The sequence below is a fragment of the Mesoplodon mirus genome (genome assembly GCF_964341445.2).
Source record: "Mesoplodon mirus genome assembly, chromosome: 6".
Taxonomy (NCBI): domain Eukaryota; kingdom Metazoa; phylum Chordata; class Mammalia; order Artiodactyla; family Ziphiidae; genus Mesoplodon; species Mesoplodon mirus.
Window position 1 is genome coordinate 139,426,636 of NC_138982.1, and position 16,128 is coordinate 139,442,763.

At 40.0% G+C, this 16,128-nt stretch overlaps 1 protein-coding gene across 4 annotated transcripts in view; it reads left to right on the plus strand.

Moving 5' to 3' along the window:
* The window catches only part of DYRK1A (dual specificity tyrosine phosphorylation regulated kinase 1A), a 144,363-nt gene that overhangs the window by 25,647 nt on the left and 102,588 nt on the right, over positions 1–16,128 (plus strand). Inside the window, exon 1 of one of the 4 annotated variants that reach the window (XM_082625070.1) lies at positions 3,228–3,822. The exons of the other annotated variants lie outside the window; for them this stretch is intronic. The gene's annotated coding sequence lies outside the window, so the exon portion shown is untranslated. Of the gene's footprint in view, positions 1–3,227; positions 3,823–16,128 lie in introns of those variants that run through there. 4 annotated transcript variants of the gene reach the window in all.

Consider the following 16,128-nt stretch of genomic DNA (forward strand, 5'->3'; position numbering starts at 1 on the left):
TACCCCCTTCATCCAACTTCCTTCAGTGGAGTTTTGTGTAGCCCTACTACAGTATCAAAATCAGGAAATTTGATATATCTGGTACATTTCTGTTCATTGCACTACAGAACTACTCACTTTTCATTATTTTTTAAGCTTGCATTTGCGTGTGTGTATAGTCTTTTGTAACTTATCTATTTCACGTATAGAGTTGTGTAGCTAGCCCCACAATCAAGATAACAGAGCTGTTCCATCACTTTAGAAGAACTCTTTTGCTACCTCTTTGTATTCCCAACACCCCCCTCCACCATTTTGTTTATTCTCCATGTCTGTAGTTTTGTCACTTCAGTATGTTATATGAATGGAATTATACAGTAGTAACCTTTTGAGATCAGTCTTTTTCACAAAGCCTGATGCCTTGAGGTCCATTTGGTGTTGTGTATATCAATAGTTAATTCTTTCTTATTGCTGGGTAGTGTTCTATCTATTGTATGGATGTACCAAGTTTGTTCAAACATTCACCTATTGAAGGACATTGGGATTGTTTCCAATATTTTGTATAATATTATGAATAAAACTGCTTTGAATGTTCGGGAACAGATTTTCATGTAAACGTTTTCTGTTTTTTGGGGTAGAAGTTTAAGAGTGTGATTGGTGGGTCACGTGGTGAGCACGTGTTTAGTTTTGTAAGCAATCACCGGACTGTTTTCCATAGTGTCTGTACCACTTTATTGTTCTCACCGGCACTGTATGAGGGATCCAGTTTCTCAGCATTGTCCCCACCGTTTAGTGTTATCACTGTTTTTTATTTATAGCTGTTGTTACGGTTTTAATTTGCATTTCTTTAATGACTAACGATGTTGAACATTTTTTCATTTGCTTGCTTGCCCTCTGTATCTCCTCTTTGGTGATATATCTGTTCATGTCTTGCCCATTTTCTGATTGGATTTAAAAAAAAAAATTTAACTGCTGAGTTATGAGAGTTCTTTATGTATTCTAGATACAAGGTCTTTGTTGGATATGTGGTTCGAAAATACGTTCTCCCTGTCCATAGCTTGCCTTTTCACCCTCTTAAAAGAGTCTTTCAGAGCAAAAGGTTTGAATTTTGATGAAGTCCAGTTGATTAAATCTTTCCTTCATGGATCGTGCATATGGTGTCAAGTGTGAGAACTCTTTGCCTAGAGCTCTGGTTCTTTTTCATGGAGGATGGTATTAGAAACCAAAACCTGAGCATTAGATGTGCTTGTTGCTCTTAGGGTGTGGATCTTCTCCAGGTCTCAGTGGACATAGAGAATATGTGTGTGTCCTAAGCCTTTCCAGGTTTCAGGGTACATTAAGTATTTTCTTTGGTATCTCCAAGTGTAGACACTTATTCTGTGCCTTCCTTCATTCTCCTAAGTCTCCTACCACTGTCTATGTTTTATTTCATTATCTAAACATTTGTCCATTACTTTCTTTTATTATTATTATTTTTTGACTTCTATACTGATTTTATTTTCAGTGGAGCTTTGTGAGAGACTAATTGTAAATGCATGGACTATCCACTGTGTTGAATGTGTACTCGGTGAAGCTGTAGTATTCCCTTTTCAGATCTTTTTTTTTTTTTCAATTTTTAAAAATTAATTTATTTATTTATTTTTGGCTGTGTTGGGTCTTCATTTCTGTGTGAGGGCTTTCTCCAGTTGCGGCGAGCGGGGGCCACTCTTCATCGCGGTGCATGGGCCTCTCACTGTCGCGGCCTCTCTTGTTGTGGAGCACAGGCTCCAGACGCACAGGCTCAGTAGTTGTGGCTCACGGGCCTAGTTGCTCCGCGGCATGTGGGATCTTTCCAGGCCAGGGCTCGTACCCGTGTCCCCTGCATCGGCAGGCAGATTCTCAACCACTGCGCCACCAGGGAAGCCCCCTTTTCAGATCTTTTTTGTTGTCTTTATTTTTTGTTACACTTGTCAGCCTTACCCCCCCTCCTGCTATAGCTGCTTTCACCCTGGTTGTGCTGTTTCGCCACAGCCTGTAATCATCCGTGATTCTCGTTTCCATGTACTGAAGACCAAGTTTATTAAAATATTCAGGTTCTCTTTCTAGTTGGACCTCAGCTTACGTTTCCAGTCTTTTTATCTGCAGCCCTACTGTATTTGCTCCACTCCAGAGCTATTCTAAGTAGCTTTCACTTCCCCACACGTGTTATGCTTTCTGCTCTTTCCCTCTCAGTTTTCCTTTGAGGCACGTTGTCTGTGCTAGTTTTACAGCGTTTTCTGTAGAGCACAGAGCTTGGCATATAGTGGGCTCTTGAGGCATTAAATACATAAACAAATGCTGCTTCCTCTAAAATAATACCACCCAAAGTTTTTATTGACCTATTATCATTTTCCAAATACTACCATACAGTATCTCATTTAATTCTCAAAGTAACTCTGTAAGCCATTATTCATCTTTTATAAATGATGCTGAGTGAAATGTCCAAGGTCATAACTGTAGGAGTTAAATTACATTTAACAAATGTTTGTGTACCTAGTTTGTGACAGGCCCTGATTTAGATGCTCGAGAACAAAGCAGGCAAATGTGCCCTTAATAGAACCAATATTAGAATGTTTTCTTTGTGGGGTGGGTTTTGGGGAAAGTCTTCCATAACCTTACTCATCTCAGATGTCATCTCTTTTAGTTTCTCCTAGCTCTTCTGGAAGGAGGCAGGAATTGGGTAGAAAGAATAGCTGTGTCTTCTGTGTTCTTGTTAGTTCCTTTTTGTGCACAGTTTTATTCTAAGTAGCATTTATAAAATCATTATTTGTATTTGGGGCCTTTGCTAGATTGAGCAGCTATGGGCAGGGATTGTTTTTTTTTCCTGGTATCCAGGATGCCTGGCCCATAGTATATCTAACATTCTCAATAAGTGTTTGAACCTATTAATATGAAGTCTTACCCATGGTTGTCACTTACTGATAGCAGGTAACGGTACTTTTCATTACTCATTAATGCCTCTGTGTAAAAAACTCCACTCTGTAGCTTAGCCAGGAGGACATATTCTCAAAGAGGTTGTCTATAGGCAAGTTTTTTACTGAAGTTTAATAAACTATTTGTGGGTATATATACGTCTCTAGTCTGGAGATGGAGTCTTGACCCCCTTTTCTCCTCAGTTTTGACCATCTCGTAGGAGTCCTGAGTTGTTTGTTAAAGAAATGTGCTGATACAATATAAGGTGTCAGAATTTACCAGCCTTTTTCCAGTTCAAGAAGATAAATGATTTCAGATGTAGAGTGTTTACTTTCAGACATTTTCCAACCACATACATTGTAACTTTTCTTCCATGTTTGCTTGCATACAAAATGTTGAGGTTATCTATATTTATTTAATGAACCATGTCAAATCTCAGCGGCTTAAAACAACCAATACTCTTTTCTTTGCTCACAATTCTCCAATTTGGGCAGGCCTTGCCTCCACTCCACATGGTGTCTCCTGGGACTGGGAAGTCTGAGATGTTGGATTCCAGCACACGTGTGGTCTCTGAGGCAGCTTCCTCCTTGTGACTTTTTCATCTGGTTACTGTGGGCTTTCTCACAGCATCGTCTTGGGGTAGCTGAACTTCGTACGTGGTGGTGGATTCCAGAGGTGGTGACTGGATTCTGGAGGTGCCAACAGCGGAAGCCACTGGGCCATCTTAAGACTTATGCCTGGAACTGGCATAATGTCATCTTCACCAGATTCTTTAGGCCTAAAGCAAGTCGCAGGCCTGTCCAGATTCAAGCAGAGGGGACTGTACAAGGTGTGGACACTGGCCAGAGTGGTTTATTGGGACCACCAAGGAACTTCCCACCACATGAACCAAGTATTTTTCTGAAGGGGAAAAAGGTGATTTTTCTGTTTTGTTTTTTTATTATCTAATCTGACCAGTTTATGCATTTTATAATGCACTGATGTAATTGTATTCCTTTTTGCTGTAACTACATTCAGATAGCTGTATAATATTAACATGACTTGTCTTATTCAGTTAAACTGTGGTTTGATAATTTTGGTAGGGTTTATAAATACAGATTTGGAGATTGGGTAAAAGAGATAATGAGTACTTTATGGCCTTCTCAGCTCCAAATTACACCTAAGTTAAAGTACCATAGTACTAGATAAAAACCCTGAATATGTACTTTGTGAAATAAGTGACGTAAACCTCCTTTTGGGTCACATGTTACAGTCCATAAAATATCTCAAGTATTTCTCCAGTAATCCTGTGATTGTCCTTTGTACAGGAGAAAGAAGAAATAGAATTCACACCTCCTGTAATTGTAGCTCCAGACTTTCTTTTTTGCCCCTGAGCAGATCTCCTTAATGCCGGGAATGTGACAGTGTTTCATTTCATTTAAATAGTTCTCATATTGAGGTCATCCTGTTACTGGGCTTGGGTGTAACAGTGGAAATTTGTCTGAAACATTGTGGCTCATTGACCATATACATTGGAGTCCTCTGGAAAGCTTAAAAGAAATGCAGATTTTTGGGTCTACCCTCAGACTTAGCATATCCAAATGTCTGAGAAGGGGTCTGGGTGATGTGTAAAGTTTGAGGATCACATTTTTAGGTCCTGTGACACGCATTCTCCATGGGGGTGATACCACTCCCCAAGGGGGAGAACTTGTTCTTGGGCGTGGGGGAGTGAAAAAAATCTTAGAGATTACAGTAAGTCGGCCTTACCTGACAGAATCTTATTCCATAATATTTAACTTCTCTCATTAAGGAGAAATTTAATTTAACTAAAGTTTTCTTCCTGGTGATGGGAACAAAGGAGAAAAGGTTGAGAAGCATTGTTCTGTAAGGATTACTCCTGCACAGTGCCTGCCCCACGGCACTTGAGCCACCTCCCCCATCCCGGAACACCTTGGTACGGGATCTGGGTAATTTTTTTTTAATACTGAGGTTTTACCTGCACTAAATAGATTTCCTTCTAAAAATCCAGAGGGAGAAAGCATTTTACTCTATGGAGTTTTGCATCCAGGCAGGTCGATCTTATCCTTATGGACAAAGCACTGTTAGAATGGACTCTGTTCTGGGATTTGGAAACCTTTTAGCTTTCTAGCAAAAGCTCTTCCTGTTCTTTAGCTTATTATCACATAGCTCACCAGGATCTCTTGTATGCCACAGGAAAGGAGGCGTTCCTGTCTCTCCTGGGAGTGAGGCAAGTTCCCACGCCTCTGTCTCCTGTATGGTGCAGGCCCCGGGGGGTCAGGGTGGGTGAGAAGGCAGGACCCCAGTGCCCCTGTTCTCTGGGAAGGAGTGTAGGCCGAATATTGTTACTTGGGTTTACTGACTTCTTTCTTTGCTTTGGACTGGGTACAAATGAAAATACTTTTTTGGGATGGGGGCTATTACAGGGCAGTAGCAGAAGCAGAAGAGACGTTTCTAATGTATTACTTTCTATAAGGAAAAACTTCAGATTTTGATTTGAGTATTTCTGGGTCCTTCAGGGTAGTGTTAACGTCTTTGTACTTGTTTTCTGTGTAATTTATCCAGGCTCAGGAGGGTTAAAGGCATAGTACAGCCAGAAGACGAAAGGTCTCTGTAAATCTGCATTCACCTGAAAACACATTGCTTGGCAACTGGCAGATGCTGGGGTAGATTATTTGTTGAATCAATGAATAAAATGAATCCAAAGGTTATTTTTAAAAATGCAGTTCTTTTTTCTATGATTTTAGAATCCAGGCTTAACATAGTGTTAAAGGGAGAGTGACCTGGGAAGTTAGGAGTCCCAGGGTCCAGTGTTCTTCCTGCCATGTCTTTTAATCTCTAGACTTTCATAGATGATCTTTTAAGAGCCCTTCAGCATCCAACATTTTATTATCAAACACCTTAGAAACATCCTCAGCTGATGTATTAAATAGTTGCCAGAGGGGATTAGTTCTAGTCGTCACGTACACAGTGGCGTGTTAGGGTCCGCGGTGAAGCTGCTGTAGGTGGGAGCCAGCACTTGGATGGCTCTGAGAACACAGAACCATCTCGAGGAGGTGAATGGCCAGGTTGCTGGGGGTGCTGCTTCAGTGGGTCATCCAGAGACACGTTTCTTCCACCTTGATCATTCACAGTACCCTAGGGGACGGTCCTCATCTGTGTTGTCCTTGCCCCAACTCACAGGCAGGTGAAGAGACAAAAGTGTTCACTCCTTGTCTTAAAAGACCATAAGTGTCACCCCACGCTTTTTTTTCACATTCTGTCCGTGAAAACTTAGTTGCATGGCTACCCAGCTGCAAGGGAAGCTGGGAAGTGTAACCTAGCAGGGCAGTTGTGTGCTTGACTGTATTTATGGAGGAAGGAGATGGCTGTCTCTGCCACAGAGAGTGGGGATGAAACCATTCAGCCTTCTGAGTCGTACCCTTTTGGGGGAAGCGTTTTACTTAATGTTTTTGTTTAGCAAACATCTTACAATTAACACAAAGAGGAAGTAAATTATTTTGGCACTTGGATAAAAATGCTAAGTAGAGTATATCAAAAGGCAAGTTTTGAAATTAATTAGGAACATAAAACTAACCAGCTCTAACGGATTATACCTTTGTGTCCTCAGAGTACAAGCCAGGTAAAGAGTCGTTTAATCTTTGCTGCATTCTGTGTTCCTAGAAACACCTAGGTGCACATTCAGTCACAAGTGACATCTCAGTTTTCCAGAGGAGTAGCCCATAGTTCACTTCGGTAAACTAGCCCAACAGAAGGAAGCTCCTTCTTAAATACCATCAGGCCTCTTGGGCTCTGAATTCTTGCTAGTTTGTAAATTTGGCCATGTGTCAAAATCGCTTGGGGCCCTTGTTCAAAATATAGGTTCAGGCCCTATCCTCTGGAGGTTCTGATGGTTAGGTCTCTGAATCTGAATTTTTAACAGGCCCCTCAGGGTGACTCTGATGCAGCTGTCAGTGGTATGGGATGTCCACTGCTTTGGATAGTCTGCACCTCAGTTGCCTCACATGTAAAAGTGCAAAATTATACCTACCTGGTTTCACAGGGTTCAGGGAGCATGACGTAAGTTGTACTTGAAATTGTTTCATAAATTAAAAAGTGTCATAAAAAATGTTACGTGGCATTATAAGTTAAGTCTGTGCCAGGTATGTGCTAATTTATTTGGTACATAAAGTTAAGTGCTCATATCTCCCTTTAGAAGTAAGCTGGGAAATTACTGTGAGATAGAAATCTAGACTTCTTGGTCCTTGCCTAATTGAACAGGGATTCTGGAAAAGTTATCTGCTCAGCATAACTACCAATAGCAGAACAAGGCAGATAATTTACATACTTTTGTTTTAACATAGTGTTAAGATACTGTATATCGACTTGATGGCTTCAGTTAAATACATCTTCATCGTCATCTGTGTGGGAAACTGTGCTCTGTACTTTGGCCTTGAATATGATATAGTCTCTGCCCATAAGGAAGTTACAACCTGGTAGAGAAGACGAGACTTATAAACAAATCACAATACCACTATTAAGAACATTTTCTTCTTAAGGGATGAATTCTCCAACTGTTACAGGGCAGGTTCTGAATATGATATTCAGGTGCAGAGGATGGGAGAGCTCACATAAGGTGAAGAGCAGAGCTTGAGACAGGAGTGACTTCCCTTTTTCTTTCTGCCCCAGAGGGACCAGCCTCGTCAGGTGCTAGGAGAACTCTTCTCTGTCCCCATCTGCAGTTGCCTGGACCTTGGAAGGCAAGTAACATGATGGAAAAGCTTGTGAAGGTTAAGGATACGTTCCCTTCTCTGAAGTAAAGGGAAGTGGAACTAAACGTGGTAATGCAAACCATGTGCTAGGCACTTATGTGTATCACCTTAATCAGTCCCAACAGTTCTGTGAGTTGAGAGCGGCCCTGTCCTTTAGTGGAAGGAGCCTGGGATTTTAACGCCTAGAAGCAGTTGGTAATGTTGGAGCCAAATCTGGCTTATGCATTGATGTTCAAGTAAGTGGCTTCTTCCTGGTGAAACAACTTGACAGGACATGTCAGACTATTCCTTCCTTTCAGCATGTTAGGTTTGCCTTGGCTTTGACGAGGGCATGACTGCTGCTTAACCCACTTAGATATTGCGGATGGAGGTCTGGGGGTTCATTATTAAGCTGCAGAGTAAAGGAAGGGGAAGTGTGGTATAGCAAACATGCAGCGTATGGTAGTAGGGAATCTTGACAGGAAATACAAAGGCTGATTTATTTGGTAATGTACCAAAAGTTGGGGATAAAGTAGTGAAAAACACAAATATGGTTTGTGCCCTCATGTCATTGACAGCCTAGGTTTGACATTTTAACATTTGCTGTTTGTGATAGAACATGTGAAAGCTTTCTTGAACTGTTACAGGTCGGATAGCTCAGTAGTGGGTTTCACTGAGCATGCAAGTGGTGGGGATTTTACACTATATGTTTTCCAGTGGTTCTGTCTTTTTAAGTCTTGAAGGAACTCACAAAAAAGCATCTCATTCCAAATGAGATGTTGACATAAATCAAGCATACTTTTCCACATCCTCCAAGAATACAAATACAGATTGGAGCATTGTTCATAGGTGACATTTGTAAATGTACATATTTTAAGAAGATTTGAAAATGTCTTTCTTTCCTCTTTGTATTAGTTTCCTGTGGCTGCTGTAAAAAAAGCACCACAGACTTAGTGACTTAAAGCAACAGAAATTTATTCTGTACTTGTTCTGGAGGCCAGGAGTCTAAAATCAGTACCACTGAAACAAGATGAAAGCGTCATCAGGCCCAGGGGGTCTCTAAGAGACATTCTCTTGCCTGCCTCGCCTAGCTTCTGGCGGCTGCCAGCATTCTTTGACGCGTGGCTGCATCCCTCCGACCTCTGCCTCCATGGTCGCTCTGCCTTCTCCTCATCTGCCTTCTCCTCTTCTGCCGGTGTGTCGCGTGTCCTCCTGCCTCTCTCATAGCACACTTGTAAAGGCATGTAGGACCCACCTGGATAATCTCCTCATCTCAAGATTCTTACCTACATCATAACCACACCTGTAAAGACCTTTTCCTAACTGTGATAACATCCAGAGATTAGGACGTGGATAGTTTTTGGAGGGTGACATGTTTTAGCTTACACTCCTATGCATTATTTGGAAGAGTAGGAAGTTTGCTTTTGAAATAGTAACTTTAAGATATTCGTAAGTATATTTCCAGTTAAAGTAAAACTTCGTGATGTATCTTACATCTTTTCGACATTAGCTTGAGATTCACGTTTGGGATCCAAATTGCGAGGCTTTGCCCCCAGTTTTACCACCTCTCGTGTCCTAACAATGGTTTTGAGCTACTGGTCTCTAAATAGTGGAGGTTATTGTTCTTTCAGAACTAGCTCAAGCTGAGAGTCATAATTTTTATCAGGATTTATTAAAAACGAGTCTAAATTTAAGAAAATGATATAAATTATTGGCACTCATTTTAGCAGTTTAGGAATTTTAATGACTGTGTGAGAAGGTGTGATTGCAGGAGGATAATGAAAAACAGACTATGATTATACTTTTCCTAAAATTGCTTGGTTGTATCAAACTTGAAAATGTGTTACAGTTGGACTTCTTGTTTTTTATTATGCTATACCTTATTTTAGCTAATTTTGGACTGATCATTTTGAATAAGGTATGAACACACAGTAAACAGTGTTGTTTAAAAAAGAAAAGATGGTCACACTTAGAATGGAAGGTACCAACGGAGGGTTTTTGCAGTCCTGAGCCAGTCATGAACATAAATGTATGTGTGTGTATTAATTTTAATACCTGGTTCTTTCTTGAACGTGCCTAATTTTTTTTGTCACCCTTAAAAAAAACCAGACTCTCTTCTCTAATATCTTAAGATACATATTTGGAAGTTCTTTTCAGATAGTTCTATTATTTCTAGTTCCTTGGGTATGAAGTTTGGTTGTTTACCCACTGAGTTTCTCTTGTGATGGAGGGTTTCTTTGTGTGTTTGTAATTACTTTGTATGAGCTCTTCTTCACAGGAACTTCTGAAGGTGTTCTGTGTATCGAGGGAAGTTCATATCTGTGTTTAAATATTTAGAGTCAGTGACCCTTTCCGCTTCCCATTCCCCATTTCCCAAGTGTAATAACGGTAAACACTATCAAGCTGTTTACCTGCCTCCCACTTGGTGCAGTTGTCGCCATATTTTTTTCCTCCTACATGTGTTACTCCTACATATGTTACAAGTTTATGATTTTAGCTTTAAGCACATTTTAAGCTCCAATTTATGATTAATTTTTGTTTTAAACAATAATCTTTAATTACAAGAAGGAAAAAACACTCATTTATGAAAATTTACCTACTTATTTAGCATTTCTGGCACTCTTCATTCCTTGTATAGATTTGTGTTTCCATCCAGTATAATTTCCCCTCAGTCTGAAGAACATTCTTTAGTGGTTTTTGTAGTGCAGGTATGCTGGTAAAAAATTCTGTCTTTATTTCACCTTTGTGCTTGAAGGTTATTTTAACTGGATATAGAATTCCAGATTGATAGTTGTTGTCATTGAGCATATTAATGGTGGTGTTCCACTGTCTTCTGGCTTCCTTGTGTCTGGTAAGACGTTAGTGATAATTACTATTTTGTTCTTTTCTCTGTGTATACTGTCTTTTTTCTCTCTGGCTGCTTTCAAGATTTCTGTCTTTATCTTTGGTTTTAAGCTGTTTGCCTGTGATGTGCCTGGGTGTGGTTATAATTTGAGAGGTTTTTTTTAGCCATGATTTCTTCAAATATTTTTCTGCTGTTTTCTCACTGTCTTTTGTGATTTTATAATTTCCTTTTTTTTTGTAGTTTCAATTTTTCTGCTGAGATACTCTGTCCGTTCACACATTAAAGAGCAAATTGTTCCTTAAAGTTTTTGAACGCATTTTCTTCTAATTCTTTGTATAAAATATCTGCTTTAAAGTTGCTGTCTGCTATATCTAACATCTTTTCCAACCTGGGGTTGGTGTTCTATTGACTCTTTTCTCCCCTTGACTGTGGATCACATTTTTCTGTTTCTTGTTTACTGAATTTTGATTGAATACTGTTTTTTTCTTCTTGAGAATGTTAATGTTTGTTCTACAAAGCTGGTTGGTCACCTCGAATTTATTTATGTTTGGTTTTGTATTTTATTACTCAAGATTTATAGAAAGCTCAAAGTTACGCCTGGCCCCTCTAATATGGTGGGACATGACTTCCAAACTGGCTCTTCCTGTGGATCTTGCCTGGGTTTGGTTTTAGACATTATTCGTTTTGGTCTGGAGTAGGCTGTACTCTAAAAGTGTGGTCCTTAGTCTTGAAAGGGGGGAAAGGATGTTAAGGTGTGAATTAGTAAGGGTTCTCCAGAGAAACAGACCCAGTAGGAGGTATATGATTTAGTGTAAGAAATTGGCTCGTGTGGTTATGGAGTCTGAGAAGTCCCCACATCTGCACTTTGCAAGTTGGAGACCCAGAGAGCTGATGGTGTAGTTCTGGTCGGAGTCTGAAGCCTGAGAACCGTAAGAGCTGATGGTTTAAGTTCTAGTCTGAAAACCAGCAGGCTCAAGATTCAAGAGCTGCTGTTTCAGTTTGAGTCCAAAGGCAGGAAAAAGGTTGAAGTCTCAGCTCAAAGCAGTCAGACAGGAGTTCTCTCTTACCTGTGGAAGGGTCAGCCTTTTTATTCTACTCGGGCACTCAACCACTGGATGAGGACCATCCATATTAGGGAGGGCAGTCAGTCTGTGGATTAGAATGTTAATATCATCCAGAAACACCCTCATAGACACACCCAGAATAATGTTTGACCAACTGTCTGGACAGCCCGTGGCTCAGTCAAGTTGACACAGTAAACCTCTGTTAAAGAGATCTCTCCACTGTGGCTGGGCAAAGACTCCAGAATTTCCCATCCTCTTTCATTTCTGTTCTGCTCTCAACCTCTTAGCAGTCACTCTGTGCTAAGCTTGTCTCACCTAGTCCCGTGTACATTCTTGGGACCCCTCTACACACTTTTGGAGACCCCTTTCTGCATAGCTCTCCTCTCTCTCTTGCCCTGTCCCCCAAAGATTCCAGGTGCTTCAGCTGTTTGGAACTCTCATCTTTACCTTCACATCTCAGTAGGACCCCCATGCTTTGCTTGGATTCTAGCTCCCTCCTCCATGTTGGGAAGTTGTCCCCAGAGAACCAGGGCAAAAAAATAGGGTCAGTGGAGGAGACAATTTTCTTTAAAAATTCTGTTTCCCTGATTATATTTCATGGAGTAGGCAGACTTTTCAATAATGTTGTAGTGATGTGGACCTTTGGATGAAGGTCAGGCCAGAGGGGTGGGCTCTAGCGTAAATTGTACCCCGCTTCCCACTTAGTGTTGGAACCATAGCCAAGGCAGATGCCATGGGTCGCAAGCTCTGCAGATGCAATGACGAGGGGCTGTCACTCATGAGACAACTCTCCCATTAGTGGAGGCCTTCATTCTTTCCTTCGTTTGCCACTTGTTCTCCTGTAACATTCCTCTTACTCTTAGTCCTGTTTTCTTTAACGACAGGGAGCGAGTCAGAGTCAGTTCATTCCATCCTTGAGACTTGCTAAGTTATGTGGAGATGTCTAGTCACTGGTCCTTTAATCTTTCATTGTCTTGGCTGAACGTCCTTGGTACTTCCAGATCCCCACTCACCTAATTACTTTCTCAGAAGTTCTGAATTTTCACTGCCTCTCTTATGTAGATCTAGAAATTGAAAGAATTGTGAGCTTCAGAAGCCTTACACATACTAAGACTACAAATCCAGGTCTCACCTGTCAAATTCTTGGAAAGATTTTTCTGATACTCCCTTCCTCAAATCTAAATTGGTTCCTCTCGTTAATTTTCTCTTTCAGCAATCTGTACTTCCCCCTCATAATCGTGAGCATGGTTTGTAGTTAGATATATTAGTGTGATTTTGCCTGTCTCCCACGTTGGACTGTGAGTTCCCTGAGGGCAGACACAGTGGCAGTAAATCTCACCCATATGTCTCCAGTTCTCAGCACTTATTTGTTGAAGAAATATGAATGATAGATTTGAAACTGTCATCATGTCATGACATCGTCTGATTTTTAGGATATCACTTGTGTGTATGCAGTTATTTAAAATTATTTTTTCGTTGTTTCAATAGGCGTAAGTGACGGCATTCCTGAATTGTATACAGAAGTATGTATAGTTGTCTCTCTTGCGACTTTCTGTCCACTCCTGTCCATTCCTACCCAACCACCTTCTCAGTCCCATTGTCCTTACGACAGATACTGCTGTTGAAGGTTTGCAGTTATCTTTCTGGACATTTTCCTGTGTATTTCCATTTATATGAAAAGAAACATAAGTATGCTTATGTTGTTGTTGTACAGATATAATGTTTGCCCATATTTCTTTGTAGCAATGGAGTTTGAATGCTCAATTTAAATGGCAATTAAGTATTATTTTGCTATTATCATTGGTTTGATAATCAGATCTTTTCTGATCTGTTTATTTTACTTTCACATACTGTTTTAAGTAAGACCCATAACCTCTAGACCTGAGTTTCCACATCTACTAAAGGATTGATTTGAATTAAATGAAATTGAAGACCTCTTGCTCTCAATCTGATACTAAATTCAGTGTTATTGTATAATCCATATGTATTAGCTACCACAAAAAAAACATGTTATTCTTTGTAATATTGAAAAAACAGGAAGATCAAACATCAGTTATGACTTTGGGTATCAAGAGGAAATTTTGGGGCAAGTTGTTAAAATGTTAAATTTTTTTTTTTCTCCATGAGTGGCTAGAGAATGTTAGCTGCTAAAACTAGTAGTGGGATCCATCTGTCTTGTGGACTTCGGCACTAGGGAGTTTGTGCTTTATCGATCCCTCAGAGCTAACTGATGATGCCCTAAAAGGAATTTCACCCCAACTCCCTGAATTTTCACATCACAGCTGTACATTTATTAACACAATAAATGTCCCTGTGAAAAATTTTATAGGAATCAAAGTTTACATAGGTAAATCTTTGTTAGTGATTTATATAAAGCATTTTATGTAAAATAGTTTCCCAAGCAGTTTTAACCCCTATCTCCTCTCCCAAAAGAGAAACAAACAAAAGAATAAAAAAAAGCAAATTTTGCTTAGTCATGGTATGTTTTTAAGTTCTCTGTCATAGAATATCAAATCTTTAAATTTCTTTCAGTTAGCTGCTTTTGTCAAGTATCTCACTTATTTTATAGTTTAAAGAATTGTATTTCTAATACTTCTTTCATATATCACCACTTCTATTTAAAAATTTTTTTTAATTATGGAAAACTTCAGACATACATAAAAGTAGAGAATATAATGAACCTTCATGTCCTTGTCCTCCTGCTTCCACAGTCATCACTGTTTTGCCCACCTGGTTTGCTAACATTTTCAATATAAATAATACCACATTTAAAAATATTCTCTTTAGAAAAGAGGCTTGGTGTTTAAGAGAAAAAAAAACACCTCAAAACAAGAAACAAAAACTATGCCCAAGCTTTATCTGATTATGGCTATTTATAGAGAATTGGTAATTATATAAAATACTTTTTTAGTTCATATACCATTCTCTGTATCAGAAATACTCAGTTGTGCCTTTCGCATTGAAATGAATTAGCAAAGTCATTTGTTCCATCATTAGATTGCAGGTATGACTTAACTGTGCTTATAATCTTGTCTTAAATATTTAAAAAATTTAACTCATTTGTTTCAACAAGGCAACCAAAAGCAGATATTTTTTTGGAGATGATGTAGTTTGATGATACTGGTTTCCTTTCCCTCCTGTATTGAGAGTCAGCTATAGTTGAGGAAGCTGGCCATCTGGAGGGTGAGTTGAACAGGCTGTTCCCACTTTCTGGGGCTAGGTGCTGTCAAGCATATAGTTTGTTAACTACAGTTGAAGGCAGAGTGGGGTTAGGGCCTTAATCATGGTATAAATACCGCTGTGGCAGGGTTGAGGGGAAGTGGTGTCTATTGTAGATGTTGTTGGTGGGAGACTTTCTGGAGGAGAAGGCATTGGTGTTGACAGGCAGAAAAGGAAGGAAGGCTCATGGAGTCTGAGCAAAAAAGTGATGTTGGGGGAATGAGCTTTGTCCCTCGTGGCTAGAGTGTAGATTTGGGGAAAGCATGTAGTAGGAAATAAGACTGGAAAGGTGGAGATAATAATGACAATATAAAATATGACAGTATGAAGAAGTGAACAGGTAATGAGCATTTACCGGGCAGTGCTTTAAATGCTTTACACGTGCTACGTCATCGATAACGGCACAATTTTATGGGGTAATCTTCACTTTGTAGATGAGGGCACTTAGTCAACTAGGAGTTTAGAGCTTTGCGTGAGGCCACCTAGTTAAGTTGTGGAGCCAGGAGTTAAACTAGGGCAGGCTGACTCCGGAGCCTGACGGCTTTGGGCCTTGAACACGAGGTTAAGCAACACAAAGCACTTTTTGGGGGTCCTACCATGGACAGTGACCGAGCAGTATATTAACTGAGTTTTAAAAACAAAGATCTTTAATAGTTTATTTTCATGAGCTTTTCACCTTTACTGGAGTTTTAAAAATTGGAGGTACTTAAAGGTTGTTCCATAGTTCTGGCTTTAGCTAGATTCCATGACGACTTTTATGTTAAGATGGAGGCGGAATTTCTTGGACCATTTTTTCCTGATTATAAAACATGTGCATAGGGCTTCCCTGGCGGCGCAGTGGTTGAGAGTCTGCCTGCCGATGCAGGGGACACGGGTTCGTGCCCCGGTCCGGGAAGATCCCACATGCTGCGGAGTGGCTGGGCCCGTGAGCCTTGGCCGCTGGGCCTGCGCGTCCGGAGCCTGTGCTCCGCAACGGGAGAGGCCACAACAGTGAGAGGCCCACGTACCGCAAAAAAAAAAGTGCATATTTATAAAAGTTGTGATGCACTGAAAAGTGTAAAGAAGACAGTAAAAATCATCCAGTCTTTTATTAGCCAAAGACATTCATTATTAATAATTTTATGTATTTTCTTCCAGAGTTTTTTCTATGCTTTTTTTTAAACTTTCCTGAGACTGTGCTTTGATGAAGATTCTGAGTTCTTTCTGATAAAATATAATGCATGACTTTTTCCCTCATGTAATATAATTGTTTTTTTTTTTTTTTTAAATAAATTTATTTATTTATTTATGGCTGTGTTGGGTCTTCGTTTCTGTGCGAGGGCTTTCTCTAGTTATGGCGAGCAGGGGCCACTCTTCATCGCAGTGC